Raw genomic sequence first — 19941 nt, 5'->3', positions numbered from 1 at the left:
AAGCAAACCATAACTTGCACCAAGGACTACGCTAACGAGTACTGATGACCAGCTGCTTACTATAACTGAACGCTGGGTTCTGTCGAAAAAGCATTAATGGATGACACATTAATGTATCTATGGGGCGTTCAGGATAACAATGGAGATATAGATAACAATGGAGATATAGAACGAACACTAAGCTACATTCCCCCATACAAAGAGCTGACATTGTAAGAACAATAAAATGGTAGGAGAATAGATTGGCTAGGATATGTCTTCAGGTTGCATATTGCAAAAACAATTACGAAGGTATTTGGATGGAGGCCAACTGGAGGGAGGCACAGAGGAAGGCCACGAAAGCGATGGATACACGATGCGGAAAAAGACGTAAAGTCTCCCAGAGTCAGAGGATGGAGGAGAATTGCTCTGGAGAGGACGCAATGAGGAAACGTGAAGAGACTAAGACCTGCGCAGGATTGTAACGCAATAAGAAGAAACAGAAGACAATTACTGTTATTGGTCAATAACCGCTCACACAGGCAACACAACAACACCTCGTCAGGCAATTACAGTGCCAAAACTCTGGGATCGCTGAGGGTGGCAGAAACCCGAAACGGAAAACAGCCGACACTAACAAGAGGAACTCCCCATCGTACGCCCATCAGTTTTAGTGGCAAGATGGACCAGTGAAACTGAAGACAGATCAAACATGAAAACAGGGAGAAGGTGTACTGAACTGTGAAGAAAGAAGCAAAAAAGAAAGAAAAGTGGACGGTCCAAGCTCAAGATGTGCAGCATTTAGAGAGAAGAGACACCGCGTTGTGGCTGTGTGGTCACAGTGATGGACTGCAAAGTGGGAGCCCCTTGTCCATACCTCCCTCGTGCCACTTTCTGTTCACTGTATTCAGATTTGTGTCCGGGTCGTGGTGTAACGTCCGTTTGCAGCCGCGAGGTGTAAGGAAGGGACCTATAATGAAAATTCATTCCGCACAACTACTCTATTAGCAGCCGAAATGACGTGTCTCTCGAAAGGGAACCGCAGGCGTTTGATGACAAGGCGATAAGTCAACCGAATCCTCCAAAGGAAAACTCGTCTGGTGTGTCATATGACAGGAACCTCTTAACCATCCACCTATCTTGTGCGCCTGCTAAGTGAGTGAGTGAGATATGCCCCTTGACCGAGTTATGTGTTCCGATGAATGTGGATGATGTTATCACTCCCAAATAAATGATGAAATTATAATAGTTTGTCACATAAGCTGCAACAACTGAACACAACAGTTTCAGAATCCCGCAGTTTGCAGCAGAGCGGTGTTAATATGTTCCCTAGCACCGAGTAAAGCAAACTGAAAATTAATGTAGACCTACCTCAGTACAGCGTTCGTTCACCATTCGTCGCTCTGAAGACGATGTTAAAAGCAACGTTGAAGAAAACCATCATACATATTTACGATTGCATAGTCCGCGTAACTCAGGTAACAAAATAAACATGTAAATCTCTAGTAATAACGGGAAAAAGTGGATGCTCCCTTCCTTAGTTGAAAATGTCCGCTTCCCGATTCTAATGTTTTTTATTGTCTTTTAGTTATGGCGTCAACAAGCCCACATTTAAGTCGATAGCACATCTACTACTAGTTCATGCAGCTTGTATCACACGCAAGACAGCCACAAATGTATTAAGTCCAATCCAAAATGTTACGAGATTAATACAGTCAATCTCTGCTACGAAACGAGTCTCACACTCGGTCCTTTTCAGTGGATTCTCCAAAGGAAGATGCTCGCCAAAAAATGTTTTGTAAATGCATACTGAACACGCCACGCAGAATTCTTCACAAAGGCCTATAGTTTCACACGCGGTTTTCTCTACAACAAACACTTCAAAATCTCCCAAGCTTCACAGAACTGTCCGTAAATGCATCTGCTTGCACGGCGATATAAAGCGAACGCGAAATAACAGTCACTTATTCATTTTACAAATAACTTTTTCGGACACGTCTAACATGACCTCGTCCGGCAGGTAGTCCATGACTGAGCGAATGCCGTTGCTTTCAGGGCATTACAATGCGCGGAAAAGACTTGGTTGATCAAAACGAACAGCCAATAAGATCAGTCTTTCAAGATCATATTCGCGCTTAAACTGTTTTACTCGAATCAACATTCGCAGATGCATTTACGTTATTTCATGCTGTAAATATTAACAAAATGTTCCACCAAACCAAACCAAACGAAAACTAAGAGAAAACTATGCTTGAAATATAGAACTGATTACCCTCTTATTACCATTCTGGCTGCCTTATTACAAAAGCAAACGCTCGTAGACATACGTCATCCACCAGTTAGGGGGATTTACGAAACGAAAACTAAGAGAAAACTATGCTTGAAATATAGAAGTTATTATCCTCTTATTACCATTCTGGCTGCCTTATTACAAAAGCAAACACTCGTAGACATACGTCATCCGCCAGTTAGGGGGATTTACAGTTTTCATGACACCCGGGTGGCGTAGGACTTGCTAGTTACGTAAGGTGTAATTTGACGTATGTCCCACATACACACTCGCATTCATTCTCATTTATTCTCACCCTAACACAAAATATAAATATTAACTTTTAAACTGTTATTTTCATTACGAAAGAGAAATTATCGAAAGTTTAGAATTGAAAATGTTTATAAAATAAATCAACACCATTAGAGTGCTATTACTGTTTTCAAATAACAAAAGAAATATAAACTGTTATTGTTCCTATCTGAACTTACTTTCTTAAGTGTCGGTTAAGTACTTTTTAATGGGTTTTTTATATCTCCGAAACTATTATAGGTAGCGGTATCAAAGTTTGACACGAAGTTTATGTGAATAACAAAAGGTCGTGTAGAAAATTTGGAATAAAAGAGATTGTAAATAGGCTGTTTATGTTTTCTTTATGTAAGTAGGCTGTTTATGTTTTCTTATTGGCAACGTTACGTAGCGCTCTATATGAAAATCACTGGCAGTGCTGTGTGCAGTCTGTGGCTAGTTTGCATTGTTGTCTGCCATTGTAGTGTTGGGCAGCGGCAGCTGGATGTGAACAGCGCGTAGCGTTGCGCAGTTAGAGGTGAGCCGCCAGCAGTGGTGGATGTGTGGAAGAAAATGGCGGAGTTTTGAAATTACATATATTATGACTTTTGATGATATTAAGGTAAATACATTGTTTGTTCTCTATTAAAATCTTTCATTTGCTAACTATCCCTATCAGTAGTTAGTGCCTTCCGTAGTTTGAATCTTTTATTTATCTGGCAGTAGTGGCGCTCGCCGTATTGCAGTAGTTCGAGTAACGAAGATTGTTGTGAGGTAAGTGATTTGTGAAAGGTATAGTTTAATGTTTGTCTGGGCCATTCTTTTGTAGGGATTTTTGATAGTCAGATTGCGTTGCGCTAAAATTATTGTGTGTCAGTTTAAGCACAGTCGTGTATAAATAGTTCAAAGGGGACGTTACAAGATAATATTTAACATAGTTGTTTAGTTTCTTAGGTGAGGTGAGTAAGTGACTTTAGTACGCACCACAGTGAGCAGTCTCACTGTCCACTTTAGCGACATGACGCGAGCGGCAGGCCACGAGTCGGCCGCCGCCAAATGCTACTATATATACTACAGGCTTCCAAAACAGCTTGCCATAACCTAACGAAACTTACTGCAAAAATCTACAGTCTCGTAATAGCTGCGACGCTACAAGTTTTCTTTGTGCTCTATCAAAGCATAGGTTTTATTGCTTTGACTCTAGAATTCCTTTGTTGTAATGCAGTTCACACGTTTATTTCTTGTTTTAATTTCTGTGAGAGGTCTACGCGGAATCTCGCCTCCTCTCACTATTCATCACACTCACTTGCGACGGTATCACGTGACTCATACTCTATAATCAGTGTGTAGTATGACAATTGCCAAGACTACAGAAAGACAACAAACTTGTGAATGACCGGACAGACTGTTCATGAAAAAAAAATGTGGCACGAGATAGATTTGAAGACGGATTTCCGCTTTCTAGTCCAATACCGTGACCACAAAACCACAAAAGCCAAGACTCCACTAACTCTCCCGACGTTGGACATCTTGAGCTAGCGCCGTTCACTGTTTCTTTTTTGCTTCCTTTTTCACAGTTCAGTACAGCTTCTTCCTGTTTATTTATTTATTTATTTATTTATTTATTGTTCCGTGGGACCACATTAAAGAGAAGTCTCCATGGTCATGGAACGAGTCAAAACATGAAATTATAACACGATTGTAGAAACAGATAAAATGAAATATAAGAAACATATTCAGGCGACACGTCATTAGTTTAAATAAAGAAATCAAGAATGTAACACTGGAATTTGCTTAATTTTTTAGCTCTTCCAGGAGCTCCTCGACAGAATAGAAGAAGTGAGCCATGAGGAAACTCTTCAGTTTAGACTTAAAAGAGTTTGGGCTACTGCTAAGATTTTTGAGTTCTTGTGGTACCTTATTGAAAATGGACGCAGCAGAATACTGCACTCCTTTCTGCACAAGAGTCAAGGAAGTGCATTCCACATGCAGATTTGATTTCTGCCTAGTATTAACTGAGTGAAAGCTGCTAACTCTTGGGAATAAGCTAATATTGCTAACAGCAAACGAGGAGCAGGAGAGCTTCTGTAAAGTTTGGAAGGTAGGAGACGAGGTACTGGCAGAAGTAAAGCTGTGAGTACCGGGCGTGAGTCGTGCTTCGGTAGCTCAGTTGGTGGAGCACTTGCCCGCGAAAGGCAAAGGTCCCGAGTTCGAGTCTCGGTCGGGCACACAGTTTTAATCTGCCAGGAAGTTTCATATCAGCGCACACTCCGCTGCAGAGTGAAAATCTCATTCTGGACATTAAAGAAAATATATACTGTGAGGGCAATGTCAGAATTCCCAGACTATTGAATAGGGGTCGACAAGAGGTCGACATAGCTCGAACAGCCCGTTTTTGAGCCAAAAATACCCTTTTTGAATCAGAAGAATTACCCCAAAAAATAATACCATATGACATAAGCGTATGAAAATATGCGAAGTAGACTACTTTTCGTGTTGAAATGTCACTTATTTCAGATACTGTTCTAATGGTAAATAAAGCGGCATTTAGTTTCTGAACAAGATCCTGAACATGGGCTTTCCACAACAGCTTACTATCTATCCGTACGCCTAGGAACTTGAACTGTTCCGTCTCATTTGTAACATGCCCATTCTGTCTGATTAAAATATCAGTTCTTGTTGAATTGTGAGTTAGAAACTGTAAAAACTGAGTCTTACTGTGATTTAGCATCAAATTATTTTCCACAAGCCACGAACTTATTTCATGAACTATATTATTTGATAATGTTTCAATATTACACACAAGATCCTTCACTACCAAGCTGGTGTCATCAGCAAACAGAAATATTTTTGAATCACCTGTAATACTAGAAGGCATATCATTTATATAAATAAGAAACAGCAGTGGCCCCAGCACCGATCCTTGGGGAACGCCCCATTTAACAGTGCCCCATTGGGACTGAACATCATTACCACTCTCAATATTGCGGAGAATTACCTTCTGCTTTCTGTTCTTAAAGTAAGAGGCGAACCAATTGTAAGCTACTCCCCTTACTCCATAATGTTCCAACTTCTGCAGTAACATTTTGTGGTCAACATAGTCGAAAGCCTTCGTTAAATCAAAGAAAACACCTAACGTTCGCAGCCTTTTATTTAATCCGTCCAAAACCTCACAGAGGAAAGAGAATATAGCATTTTCAGTTGTTAAACCATTTCTAAAACCAAACTGTACATTTGACAGCAAATTATGTGAATTTAAATGCTGCAGTAACCTTGTATATACAACCCTCTCGATAACTTTAGCAAACACCGATGGCATAGAAATAGGTCTATAATTATCAACATTATCCCTGTCTACCTTTTTATAAAGTGGCTTCACTACCGAGTATTTTAATCGGTCAGGAAACCGACCACTCCTAAAGGAAAAGTTACAGATATGGCTAAGTACTGGGCTAACATACATGGAACAATACTTCAGTATTCTGCTAGATACCCCGTCATATCCATGAGAGTTCTTGGTCTTTAATGATTTAATTATTAACTCAATCTCCCTCTTGTCAGTATCATGGAGGAGCATTTCAGGTAACAGTCTCGGAACACTTTTTTCTACGAGCGCTATATGATTCCCTGTTGGGACTAGGTTTCTATTTAGTTCACCTGCTATATTCAGAAAGTGATTATTAAATACTGTACATATATGCGACTTATCAGTAACACGGACATTCCCACTACGCACTGATTCTATGTCTTCGACCTGTCTCTGCAGACCAGCCACTTCCTTTACGACTGACCATATGGTTTTAATTTTATCCTGAGACTTAGCTATTCTATCTGCATACCACATACTTTTTGCCTTCCTAATGACTTTTTTAAGCACCTTACAATACTGTTTGTAATGGGCTACTGCATTCAGATTGTGACTGTTTCTAACGTTTTGATATAATTGCCACTTTGTTCTACAAGATATTCTTATACCTTTAGTCAGCCACCCAGGCTGCCTGTTTGTGCTAGTACCCTGTTTTGAACGTTCTAACGGAAAGCAACTTTCAAAGAGCACGAGAAAAGTCTTGAGGAAAGCATTATATTTATTGTCTACTGTATCAGCACTATAAACATCTTGCCACTCTTGTTCCTTGATAAGGTTTATAAAAGTCTCTACAGCAACTGGATCAGCTTTCCTAAAAAGTTGGTAACTGTATTTAACCTGTGTTGCAACACAAAAATCTTTTAGACTTAAAATTTGTGCATCATGATCTGAAAGGCCATTCACCATTTTGCTAACAGAATGCCCTTCTAGTAATGACGAATGAACAAAAATATTGTCTATGGTTGTTCTACTGTTCCCTTGCACTCTCGTTGGAAAGAATACGGTTTGCATAAGATTATATGAATTATGGAGGTCTACCAGCATCCTTTTCCTGCACAATCACTTATACAATTTATATTGAAGTCACCACATATAACTAACTTTTTGTATTTCCTATAAAGTGAACCAAAAACCTCCTCTAGCTTTAGCAAAAATGTTGTGAAATCGGAGTCTGGGGATCTATAAATAACAACAGTAAGAAGTTTAGCTCCACTAAATTTAACCACACCTGCACAACATTCAAACACCTTTTCAATGCAGTACTTTGAAACATCAATTGACTCAAATGGGATGCCGTTTTTCACATACATGGCTACTCCCCCACACCGCAAAGAGCTCCTAGAAAAGCTGCCAGCCAACCTGTATCCTGGTAAAGGAAGCCTCTGAATTATCTCCTTATTTAAGAAGTGTTCAGATATACCAATAATTCCAGAGTCAACATCTATAAGTAGTTCACTAACTTTATCTCTAATGCCTTGTATGTTTTGATGAAATATACTAATTCCCTCATTTATCGGATACCTAAGCTTTGTCGAAAGTGGTGTCTTTGTTAGAGAGACTTCCCTTAAGCAGGAATACCTGTCAGCTGACTTCAATCTAAAAAAGGTACAGCTCTAACACCCACAACTACCGGAATTTTCCCATGAGTGATCCCATCACCCCCACCTATGCTGTCACCTATAAGCTTTGCCAACCTTCCCTTCCCATACCTGTTGAGGTGCGGGCCGTGTCTAGTGAAACCCGTCCTGCTGATAGACTCCACCGACACCACTGAAATGTAACCCATGCTTTCTGTCATCAGCGCACCCCCAAGTCTCATGTTATTACGCCTGACGGCTGTATTAAGATGAGGCCGATCGTGACGCTGAAACAGTTCCACGAAATGCACATTCGTGTTGCCAGTCTGAGTGGCTATCTTTTCCAGGTCACCATCTATGTCATACTCCCCATCCCTATCAATACTATTACCAGCCCCACCCACAATCACTACCTAATCCTCTTTTGTAAAATCCCTACATAACCCCCCTATGTTAAAAGTCACCTGAGCCAATCCTGCATTAGGCTTCACAATGCTGGTGACCTGGTACTCACTCCCCAAAACTTCCTGCAACTGCTGGCCTACACCTCTACCATGAGAACTACGTAACAGCAGAACATTTCTCGTAGACTTTGCAACTGTCCTAGCCACCGTAACTACTGAGGTCTGCTGCATACTTCCTACATCTACAGCTACTAGAGATTCCTCTCCACTAGACTCTGACAGTTGGTCAAATCTATTACAAACACCAATAGTAAAACTATCTGAAAATCTCCTTCTCCTAGCAGATCTCTTGCCAACAGCCAGCTCCCATTCCCCAACCCCCTTCTCCCTCCTCATCCTATCTAGCTCCTCCTGTGCGTTTTTCAACTGCACCTGAAGGGCACAGATCTTACGCTCCTGCTCCTCTATCAACTTACTCTTGCTACATAACCTGCAGTTCCAGGAGAGGATCTCACCAGAATGCCCACTGGCTTACCCACTGCATTCCCACCAGTGAAAATACTTCGAACAAGTCTCACACCGCAATCCACTACTCAGGAACCTACGGCAAAGCCCACACTTCTCACTCATGGTAAAATTTAACAGTTATTGAAACAAGAAAACAACTTTATCTAAGTTCCGCTTCTACAATAAGAAGATGTTAAAAACTGACTACAATAATCACAAACTTGCTCCACAAGGAAAGTAACTACTATTATTGACAGTATTAATCAACAACAAATGAGAATATAACAAAATACTAACACAGAAAGAAAATCAAACGTCTAATGACAGTAACGAAACAGAAAGCAGTTCGCAAAAATTTCTTCTGAAGTTATTTCACCGGAAAACACCAAGAACACCGGTTGAAGACTACTAAAGTTCCTAAATAAACTACTATACACAAACAATTAATTAGTACTTAGCTTTCGATGCGCCGCTACAGCTGCAACTGGTCAGCGCGGAATGTAAACACGGGTAAGAGGTTAAGTTGCTCGATACGAAACACAATACCACTAATAAGTCACCTATATAGTAAATATTATCACAAAAACCGTTAAAATATATATCTGCAACCTAAAAATAGACGAAAACTTAGAGAGCGATCTCACACGCAGTCACACGAGTATGACGTCACACCAAAAGATGTTTTGATGCCTGATCTATGTTAAGTTCTTGACGGGTTATCCACTGGACCACCTTGCCACTAAACCTGAAGGGGTGCGATGGAGAGTTTATCTTGTATGAGTTCCGAATGATATCGACTTTCAGCGGTCAGCACTGCGGCGCCTGCGGCCAGCCTATCGTGCCATTACTATAGGCACTGTATTGGTGGCTCACAGCACACTAGTATATGTAGTGCAAGAGATCAGTAAGACTCACTTTCATTCAAACTGTAGGCTTTATCGTCTCACACCTTGTTTAGTTCGCGTAATAATGTAATGTACAGCCATCGACGGCGTTGAATATTTCTCATTACTGTTTTTCCTTTCGTGTACTACTGAGCATTCAAAGTATTGGGTAAGGAAGAATGCAAATGTTGTGTTATTTATCTAATTATGAAACAGATTCGTCCTCTTTCCTTATCCCTCCACCTCCTGGCGTGGTTGTGAGTGATTGCAGGAGTCTAACTGATTTAAAGATCGCAGAGATAGAAAGGTGGTGGGCTGTGCTACCAACTTAGATGCTTCATTACTGCAGGAGAGATCTGCGACATCGCAGAAACTGGTGGTACGGTCCAGGGTAGGTAACAGGGCCAGCAGGGAGCACGAAGCAAGCGCCGGCACAACGCTCCAGAGCTTCCAAAGTGATACACGTATGCTTGGCCCTGTGCTGGACTTATGAACATTCACTTCACAAAGGGGTCGTTAGTAGCTAGACTATACCGCGAGTAATCGATGATTTTATTTGCGTATTCATGTTGAATTTCATCCGTTGAGTTGTTCTAAGTAAATTTCAGAGGGCCTAATGCACTGACTTTGTTCTGGGCTGACTGTTGCGCCACATGGGTTCCTTTTTCACTTTAGAGCTCATTCATAATGTTGTCTTTTTTCATTTTCAGCCTTAATTAATACGTTACAAAAGTAATCATAGGATATTTTGGTAAAGATAATCTCAGACGGAACTTTACCAGATAGGACAGACGCACTACATCTAAAAAGCTCAAAGAAAGACAGCACGTTTTCTACTATCGCGAAATATGGGAGAGAGTGTCACAGAAATGATACAGGATTTTGGCTGGAAATCATTAAAAGAAAGTCGTTCGATCACTTGGATCGGCCGCCACACGTGTAGATGATAAGAATGGGTCCCCCTGCAGCGCAATTATGGTGAGTAAAATGTATAATGAGGTAGCATAAAAAGCGGGTAAATTACCTTAGCGTGAGTGAATAAAGCAGTCGTCCAGAACGAAATTCTAATCACCAACTTTCTCCTCCGAATGCGAAAAATATTTTGTTGACATCGATCTACATAGGGAGGAACGATCACCACGATAAAATAAGGGAAATCAGAGCTCGTATGGAAAAATATAGGTGTTCATTCTTTCCGCGCGCTATACGAGATTGGAATAATAGAGAATTGTGAAGGTGGTTCCCTGAACCTTCTGCCACGCACTTGAATGTGATTTGCAGAGTATCCATGTAGATGTAGAAGTAGACGTAGATGTAACATCGGTGGTCTACAACTACCAAGAGTGTAGTCTACAAAAACCGGGTACACCTCTATTGGGTGCTTTGCGTTTCAGTATATAGAAGATTGAGATGCACCCGCCGTCTTTGAAATTACGTTAAATTTTCTTGGGATCAATATTCATTATCTGGTGATCACTTGGATCGGCCGCCACACGTGTAGATGATAAGAATGGGTCCCCTTGCAGCGCAATTATGGTGAGTAAAATGTATAATGAGGTAGCATAAAAAGCGGGAAAATTGCCTTAACGTGAGTGAATAAAGCAGTCGTCCAGAACACATTTGGTATTTTTCGTGGTCTCTCGCCACTAGGAGTGTTGTTTTAAGTGTGGCACATCTCACAGTCGGTAAGTCACTTAATATCTCCAAAACAAAGTGAGATCTGGCCATTTTATTTATTTCTCGTATAGCAATACTTTTTGTATATAAAAATTACAAATTACTACACATCAACATTTAAGCACAGCTCTCCAGAATAAAATACCACAAAAACAACAGCTATAGACAGATATCAACGCCTTTCCTGTGTTATACAACATCACTCGTCCCTATGAGGGTATCTTCGAAATGGCCCTTGTAGGAACGTGCGGGACATGTCGACAGAAAATGAGCAACTATCCGTCGTTCTGTTTTATTTGAGTTTGGTTGTAACCTCCATTTGCGGAAATAGTGACTTAAGATATGTAGATCGGAAGTTACGATTTCTTCAGTTCTTTCAAAAGTCTGGTGTTCAGTAGCTATTACCCAGTCACTTGCATAGCCAAACATTCTGGTCTTTGTTGGAGGGATATCAGATATATATACACTACTCGCCATTAAAATTGCTACACCAAGAAGAAATGCATGTGATAAACGGGTATTCATTGGACAAATATATTATACTAGAACTGACATGTGATTACATTTTCACTCAGCTTGGGTGCATAGATCCTGACAAATCAGTACCCAGAACAACCACCTCTGCCGTAATAACGGCCTTGATACGCCTGGGCATTCAGTCAAACAGAGCTTGGATGGCGTGTACAGGTACAGCTGCCCATGCAGCTTCAACACGATACCACAGTTCATCAAGAGTAGTGACTGGCGTATTGTGACGAACCAGTGGCTCGGCCAACATTGACCAGGCGTTTTCAATTGGTGAGAGATCTGGAGAATGTGCTGGCCAGGGCAAAAGTCGAACATTTTCTGTATCCAGAAAGACTCCTACAGGACCTGCAATGTGCGGTCGTGCATTAACCTGCTGAAATGTATGGTTTCGCAGGGACCGAATGAAGGGTAGAGCCACGGGTCGTAACACATCTGAACTGTAACGTCCACTGTTCAAAGTGCCGTCAATGCGAACAAGAGGTGACCGAGACGTGTAACCAATGGCACCCCATACCATCACGCCGGGATACGCCGCTATGGCGATGACGAATACACGCTTCCAATGTGCGTTCCCCGCGATGTCGCCAAACACGGATGCGACCAACATGATGCTGTAAACAGAATCTGGATTCATCCGAAAAAATGACGTTTTGCCATTCGTGCACCCAGGTTCGTCGTTGAGTACACCATCGCAGGCGCTCCTGTCTGTGATGCAGCGTCAAGGGTAACTGCAGCCATGGTCTCCGAGCTGATAGCCCATGCTGCTGCAAACGTCGTCGAACTGTTCGTGCAGATGGTTGTTGTCTTGCAAACATCCCCATCTGTTGACACAGAGATCGAGACGTGGCTGCACGATCCGTTACAGCCATGTGGATAAGATGCCTGTCATCTCGACTGCTAGTGAAACAAGGCCGTTGGGATCCAGCACGGCGTTCCGTATTACCCTCCTGAGCCCACCGATTCCATATTCTGCCAACAGTCATTGGATCTCAATCAACGCGAGCAGCAATGTCGCGATACGATAAACCGCAATCGCGATAGGCTACAATCCGACCTTTATCAAAGTCGGAAACGTGATGGTACGCATTTCTCCTCGTTACACGAGGCATCACAACAACGTTTCACCAGGAAACTCCGGTCAAGTGCTGTTTGTGTATGAGAAATCGGTTGGAAACTTTCCTCATGCCAGCACGTTGTAGGTGTCGCCACCGGCGCCAACCTTGTGTGAATGCACTGAAAAGCTAATCATTTGCATATCACAGCATCCTCTTCCTGTTAAATTTCGCGTCTGTAGAACGTCAACTTCATGGTGTAGCAATTTTAATGGCCAGTATTGTAGATTAAATAAGAGCGGAGCAAGGACGGATCCCTTTGACAAGTCATTATTCAACACTTTTGGGTAACTAGTGTCTTTGTACGTAGTTACAGTTAATGCCCTTCCAGTCAACATGTTGTCAACTAGTTTTGTTGTCCGTTTGCATGGGACAAGTTGCAATAATTTATGAAGCATTCGGTGCCTCCAATCTGTATCATATGCTGCTCTTAGATCGACGAAAGCAACTGATGTTTTTCTGCTTCATTTGATATCCTGCTTAAATAAATGTTGTTAAACATAGGACTTGATCAGCACAGCTCCGTCCTGGACGCAAACCAGCTTGCTCAAGAGGAAGGTTCTGAAATATTACTGAAGTAATCCCATTGTATAGAATTCTTTCAAGGAACTTACAAATGGCGCTCAACTGTGCTACTGGGCGGTAATTCTTAGGCTGCTGTGGTGCCCTGCCGGGCTTGAGTTTTGGTATCATTTTTGATTGCTTCATTTTTTGTTGGACTGAACCAGACATTATAATATCAGAGAAAAAATCCGCCAGCCATCTTTTTGCATAGTTTCCACTACGTAGAAGAAATTCTTGGTGGATTCCGTCACTTCCCGGTGCGTTTCCGGATTTTAGAGTTTTAAATGCAGCGGTAATTTCAAGTATGGAAAATGTTCTTGAGAAGTCAGATTGTTCCTTCGTGCTCTTTTTGAGCAGTGTAAGCTGGCGTCTGTTTTATCTTGTATGAGTTTTGTCCCTTGGTGCTCTTGATGTGGACAGAAATGTGAAGCAATCCTGTTAGCTGATATCTGAGTGTTGTTCCTTACTTTGTTTCCATCCAACTTCCTTAGTAATGACCATGATTTTTTCTACTTAATGTTTGATAATTGTGTTACTCAATAGTCTCTCTCCACCTGATTCTTCTGGCTGTGTTGAGGTCATGAGCTGGGGTATCCGCTGTTTCCGGGTCACCCAATTATTAGAAATTCATCATTTGTTTATCAGTAGTTTCAGTCCAACCTGGAATATATTGCCTCCGGTAGCCCTTAGTAATTGCCTTCTTTATTGCACTTATCATACACTATGTGATCAAAAATATCCGGACACCCCAAAAAACATACGTTTTTCATATTAGGTGGATTGAGCTGCCGCCTACTGCCAGGTTCATATCAGGGACCTCAGTAGTCATTAGACATCGTGAGAGAGTAGAATGGGGCGGTCCGCGGAACTCACTGAATTCGAACGTGGTCAGATGATTGGGTGTCACTTGTATCATGCGTCTGCGCGCGAGATTTCCACACTCCTAAACATCCCTAGGTCCACTGTTTAGGATGTGATAGTGAAGCGGAAACGTGAAGGGACACGTTCAGCACAAAAGCGTACAGGCCAACCTCGTCTGTTGACTGACAAGAGACCGCCGACAGTTGAAGACGGTAGTAATATGTAATACGCAGACATCTATGCGGACCATCACACAGGAATTCCAGACTCCATCAGAATCCACTGCAAGTACTATGACAGTTAGGAAGGAGGTGAGTAAACTTGGATTTCATGGTCGAGCGGCTGCTCATAAGCCATACATCACGCCGAGACATGCCAAACGACGTCTCGCTTGATGTAAGGGGCTTAAACATTGGACGACTGAACTGTGGAAAAACGTTGTGTGGAGTGACGAATCACGATACACAATGTGACAATTCGAAGGCAGAGTGTGGGTGTGGCGAATACCTGGTGAACGTCATCTGCCAGCGTGTGTAGTGCCAACAGTAAAATTCGGAGGCGGTGGTGTTATGGTGTGGTCGTGTTTTTTATGGAGGTGGCTTGCACCCCTTGTTGTTTTGCGTGGCACTATCACCGCACAGGCGTACACTAATGTTCTAAGCACCTTCTTGCTTCCCACTGTTGAAAAGCAATTCGGGGACGGCGATTGCGTGTTTCAACATGATGGAGACCCGTTCACAATGTACGGGCTGTGGCGGAGTGGTTACACGACGCTTGCATCCCTGTAATGGACTGGCCTGCACAGAGTCCTGACCTGAATCCTATGGAACACATCTGGGATGTTTTGGTACGCTGACTTCTTGCCAGGCCTCATCAACCGACATCGATACCTCTCCTCAGTGCTTCACTCCGTGAAGCATGGGCTTCCATTCCCCAAGAAACCTTCCAGCACTTGATTGAACGTATGCCTGCGAGAGTGGAAGCTGTCATCAAGTCTAAGGGTGGGCCAACACCATACCGAATTCCAGCATTACTGACAGTGGACGCCATAAACTTGTAAGTCATTTTCAGCCAGGTGTCCCGATTCTTTTGATCGCATAGTGTAGCTCCAACGAGCTTTTGGAGGAATCCAGCCAAGACATTTGTCCAGATTTTTAGCAAATACATCCCACTTTGCTTTCCTGAAGTTCCATCTAGGTCGTCGAAAAGGAATCGTGTGACGTTATAATTAGTTAATTTGGTGGTTTAATCTTTGTCTGTAACGCAGCGGCATATCTGGCCAAGAACCGCGGCTATGATACCCTTTCTGCGAGCTACAATGATCACCACATGTTTTGAGTAACAGAAGTCTTCGTTTACCTGGCACCAATCTGGAGTAGCCCTCTAATTACGTAATGCTTTGCGATACTTAAATGTTTCTCCTTGCGTGCAGTTTATCTGTTCTTGCGGTGCCGACTGCTTAATCACGTGGTTCGATTCCTCCTCCAGTGTTTAGAACAATTCCTCCTATAATGTCACTGAAAGCATGCTATCGTGCGATGGAGTGCGCCAGTGTCCACGTGTAATTGTGACATTAAATAATCCTATAATCCCCAGTGTTCTGTATATCATACGATATCTCAACATTTGAAGGTTCTCTGAAATAATGCCCATATTTATTCAATTAAATTTAGTTGCGCCTTACTCTTTATCATTGTCCGCAGCTCGTGGTCGTGCGGTAGCGTTCTCGCTTCCCACGCCCGGGTTCCCGGGTTCGATTCCCGGTGGGGTCGGGGATTTTCTCTGCCTCGTGATGACTGGGTGTTGTGTGCTGTCCTTAGGTTAGTTAGGTTTAAGTAGTTCTAAGTTCTAGGGGACTGATGACCATAGATGTTAAGTCCCATAGTGCTCAGAGCCATTTTTGAACTCTTTGTCATTCAGTTTTGGGCACGCCAAATGGCAACGCGAATTATATGTGTAGATCACAAATGCTAATAAACTGAAGTCAGTTATAAAACTGTCTTTTAATGTTCATCAATCCCATATCAGTATGCTTGTCCACATACTTTCCTTGAGGGTACCAGGAGTCACGTTTTGGCCCCCATGAACAGAAAGTTGTTTCCGCTCTTGGTCTAATTAAATTTATAGAATATTCATCGAGAATTCTGTCTAAAGGAAAACAGTAAGTCTCCGACACCATTTAATTATTCATAGCTAGACAAGCTCAAACGCACACTAAAAGAAGAGGTGGCAACTGTCAGAAGGTTACAAAATATACACTACTGGCCATTAAAATTGCTACACCACGATGATGACGTGCTACAGACGCGAAATTTAACCGACGGGAAGAAGATGCTGTAATATGCAAATGATTAGCTTTTCAGACCATTCACACAAGGTTGGCGCCGGTGGCGACACCTACAACGTGCTGACATGAGGAAAGTTTCCAACCGATTTCTCATACACGAACAGCAGTTGACCGGCGTTGCCTGGTGAAACGTTGTTGTGATGCCTCGTGTAACGAGGAGAAAAGCGTACCATCATGTTTCCAACTTTGATAAAGGTCGGATTGTAGCCTATCGCGATTGCAGTTTACCGTATCGCGACATTGCTGCTCGCGTTGCTCGAGATCCAATGACTGTTAGCAGAATATGGAATCAGAGGGTTCAGGAGGGTAATACGGAACGCCGTGCTGGATCCCAACGGCCTCGTATCACTAGCAGTCGAGAGCAGGCATCATATCCACATGGCTGTAACGGATCGTGCAGCCGCGTCTCGATCACTGAGTCAAGAGATGGGGCCGTTTGCAAGACAACAACCGTCTGCACGAACAGTTCGACGATGTTTGCAGCAGCATGGACTATCATCTCGGAGACCACGGCTGCGGTTACCCTTGACGCTGCATCACAGACAGGAGCGCCTGCGGCGGTGTACTCAATTACGAACCTGGGTGCACGAATGGCAAAACGTCATTTTTTCGGATGAATCCAGGTTCTGTTTACAGCATCATGATGGTCGCATCCGTGTTTGACGACATCGCGGTGAACGCACATTGCAAGCGTGTATTCGTCATCGCCGTACTGGCGTATGAACCGGCGTGATGGTATGGGGTGCCATTGGTTACACATCTAGGTCACCTCTTGTTCGCATTGACGGCACCTTGAACAGTGGACGTTACATTTCAGATATGTTACGATCCGTGGCTCTACCCTTCATTCGGTCCCTGCGAAATCCTACATTTCAGTAGGATAATGCACCACCGTATGTTGCAGGTCCTGTACGGGCCTTTCTGGATACAGAAAATGTTCGACTGCTGCCCTGACCAGCACATTCTCCAGATCTCTCACCAATTGAAAACGTCTGGTCAATGGTGGCCGAGCAACTGGCTCGTCACAATACACTAGTCACTACTCTTGATGAACTATGGCATCGTGTTGAAGCTGCATGGGAAACTGTACCTGTACACGGCATCCAAGCACTGTTTGATTCAATGCCCAGGCGTATCAAGGCCGTTATTACTGCCAGAGGTGGTTTTTTTGGGTACTGATTTCTCAGGATCTATGCATCCATATTGCGTGAAAATGTAATCACATGTCAGTTATAGTATAATATATTTGTCCAATGAATACCCGTTTATCATCTGCATTTCTTCCTAGTAGTGTAATAAGCTCGGTTGATGCGCTGCTCAAGGTGCTGCCCACAACGTCATTATCGACACCTGAGCAGTCAAGAAAAGTGAAGGTGGACGGAACAGCCGAACTTGATACTATTTTTGAAGAAAGCAAGAATTTCTGTTGAAAATATTCGTGGTGATTATAGAGAGGTTGATACTGAATGGGAGAAAAGAAACCATCGTTGGAAGATTTTTATAGCAATCTGGAGTTCATAAGTAATTTTCCTGGACGAGATAACATTGAAATATTGAAATGTGCTAGAAAACTGGAACAGCGAAAGGAAGAATTTTTGAGTTATGAGGTTATTCATTTTATATCATACGTAAGAGCAACGACATAAAAGCCTCCTCCCTAAGTGCTTCGTACAGCGTTGCATGAAAACTACGTTCAGGAAGTTTCCTAATTTGAAGATTGCCTACGAACATTTTTGTTAATCTCTGTAACCAACTGTTCAGCTAAGTGATCTTTCTCACTTCTCAAAAGATTCAAAAATTATATGCGGTCATCCATGCGCAAGGATCGAATCAACATTCTTGCCGTCTTCTCCATGACTTCTGACACAACACAGCAACGAGACTATGAAGATGTGATCGAAGAATTTGCTACAAAGAAAGCAAGCCTTAAACAGCTTTGCCTGACTTAAATGTGGTGAATTCAACATGCATGTGCTTCTTATTATTATTGGCAGCGGCAGCAGCAATCGTAGTATTCATTTACGTTCAGATGTAAGTTACTTGGTGGTATACTTATTTCGAAATGAGGGGTGGAAATATTTTCTCTGGTAGGGGCGGAAAATAACTAAATTCGGCCATGTCAACTGCATCACACAGACATGGGTACAAGGACATACAACACTAATCGTTAAGCCAAGTCATAGCCCAACGTGATTCAGGGCATATTTGTGCGTAATGGACATACCTTTGGCAGGTGCTACACGTAGCTGGTACTGTTTACATACATGGTAAAACTTTCCCTGTTAGTTATAATACTGACATCCCTGAACTGCGAACGATCTGCAGGTTACTGCAGCCAGGTCAGTAGTTTCACCGAGGCCTTTGCCTGGAGTCCAGCGCTGTAGGGTGGTGGGCAGCTCGGGCTAGTGGTGGCGACGTCGGTGCCCCCGAGGTCACACCAGTCCCAGCGGCAGTGCACCCGCGGTGTGCGCCCTGCTTGGACGGCGGCCCCCGGCGCGGATCGGCGCCCACAATAAGCCCGCCCTGGTTCCTGCCTCGCCGCGCCTCGCGCCCTTCTCCGCGAGCTGCTAAATATGCGCGGCGCGTTCCTGAAGCAATATCGCGCAGCGCAGCGCACGGCGCCGGTGAATGACGCCAAATGTAATTTCCGACCAATAGTTGGCAGCCCTGCGGCTTCCAATACCCTGCCTGCGCATCGCCGAGCGCCATTCCGATGCAGGAAGTCATCTGCATGCCCGAGGCTGCGTTGTGCCGGAGCGTTACCGTCCACCGGTGTCGTTCGGACGTTAACTTATCGCCGACGAGCGGCTAGGTTAACCAGTGCCAGACGTCAGCTAACGAGAGTCTGACGTAGCAACTGTGTTCACACTGTGGAGGGCTCAGTTTCCCTAACGTGTTCTCCACCCATTTACATGCTATCCGACAAAGCACCAGTTGACATAAAAACACATCAACGAAGATCGATAGAAGTCTGTAGCAAATGGTACTTTTATTGCGAAAAATGGAATATTTTTATAGAAAAGTTTCGAAAACTTTACAAAACCTGCTCACTAACGCAAATGTACGGCGTACAGCTCGTATCAGCGTACCTACACTCCTGGAAATTGAAATAAGAACACCGTGAATTCACTGTCCCAGGAAGGGGAAACTTTATTGACACATTCCTGGGGTCAGATACATCACATGATCACACTGACAGAACCACAGGCACATAGACACAGGCAACAGAGCATGCACAATGTCGGCACTAGTACAGTGTATATCCACCTTTCGCAGCAATGCAGGCTGCTATTCTCCCGTGGAGACGATCGTAGAGATGCTGGATGTAGTCCTGTGGAACGGCTTGCCATGCCATTTCCACCTGGCGCCTCAGTTGGACCAGCGTTCGTGCTGGACGTGCAGACCGCGTGAGACGACGCTTCATCCAGTCCCAAACATGCTCAATGGGGGACAGATCCGGAGATCTTGCTGGCAAGGGTAGTTGACTTACACCTTCTAGAGCACGTTGGGTGGCACGGGATACATGCGGACGTGCATTGTCCTGTTGGAACAGCAAGTTCCCTTGCCGGTCTAGGAA

Source organism: Schistocerca cancellata, chromosome 6 (assembly GCF_023864275.1).
Source record: "Schistocerca cancellata isolate TAMUIC-IGC-003103 chromosome 6, iqSchCanc2.1, whole genome shotgun sequence".
In the NCBI taxonomy this organism is placed as follows: domain Eukaryota; kingdom Metazoa; phylum Arthropoda; class Insecta; order Orthoptera; family Acrididae; genus Schistocerca; species Schistocerca cancellata.
This window is presented reverse-complemented; position numbering follows the sequence as displayed.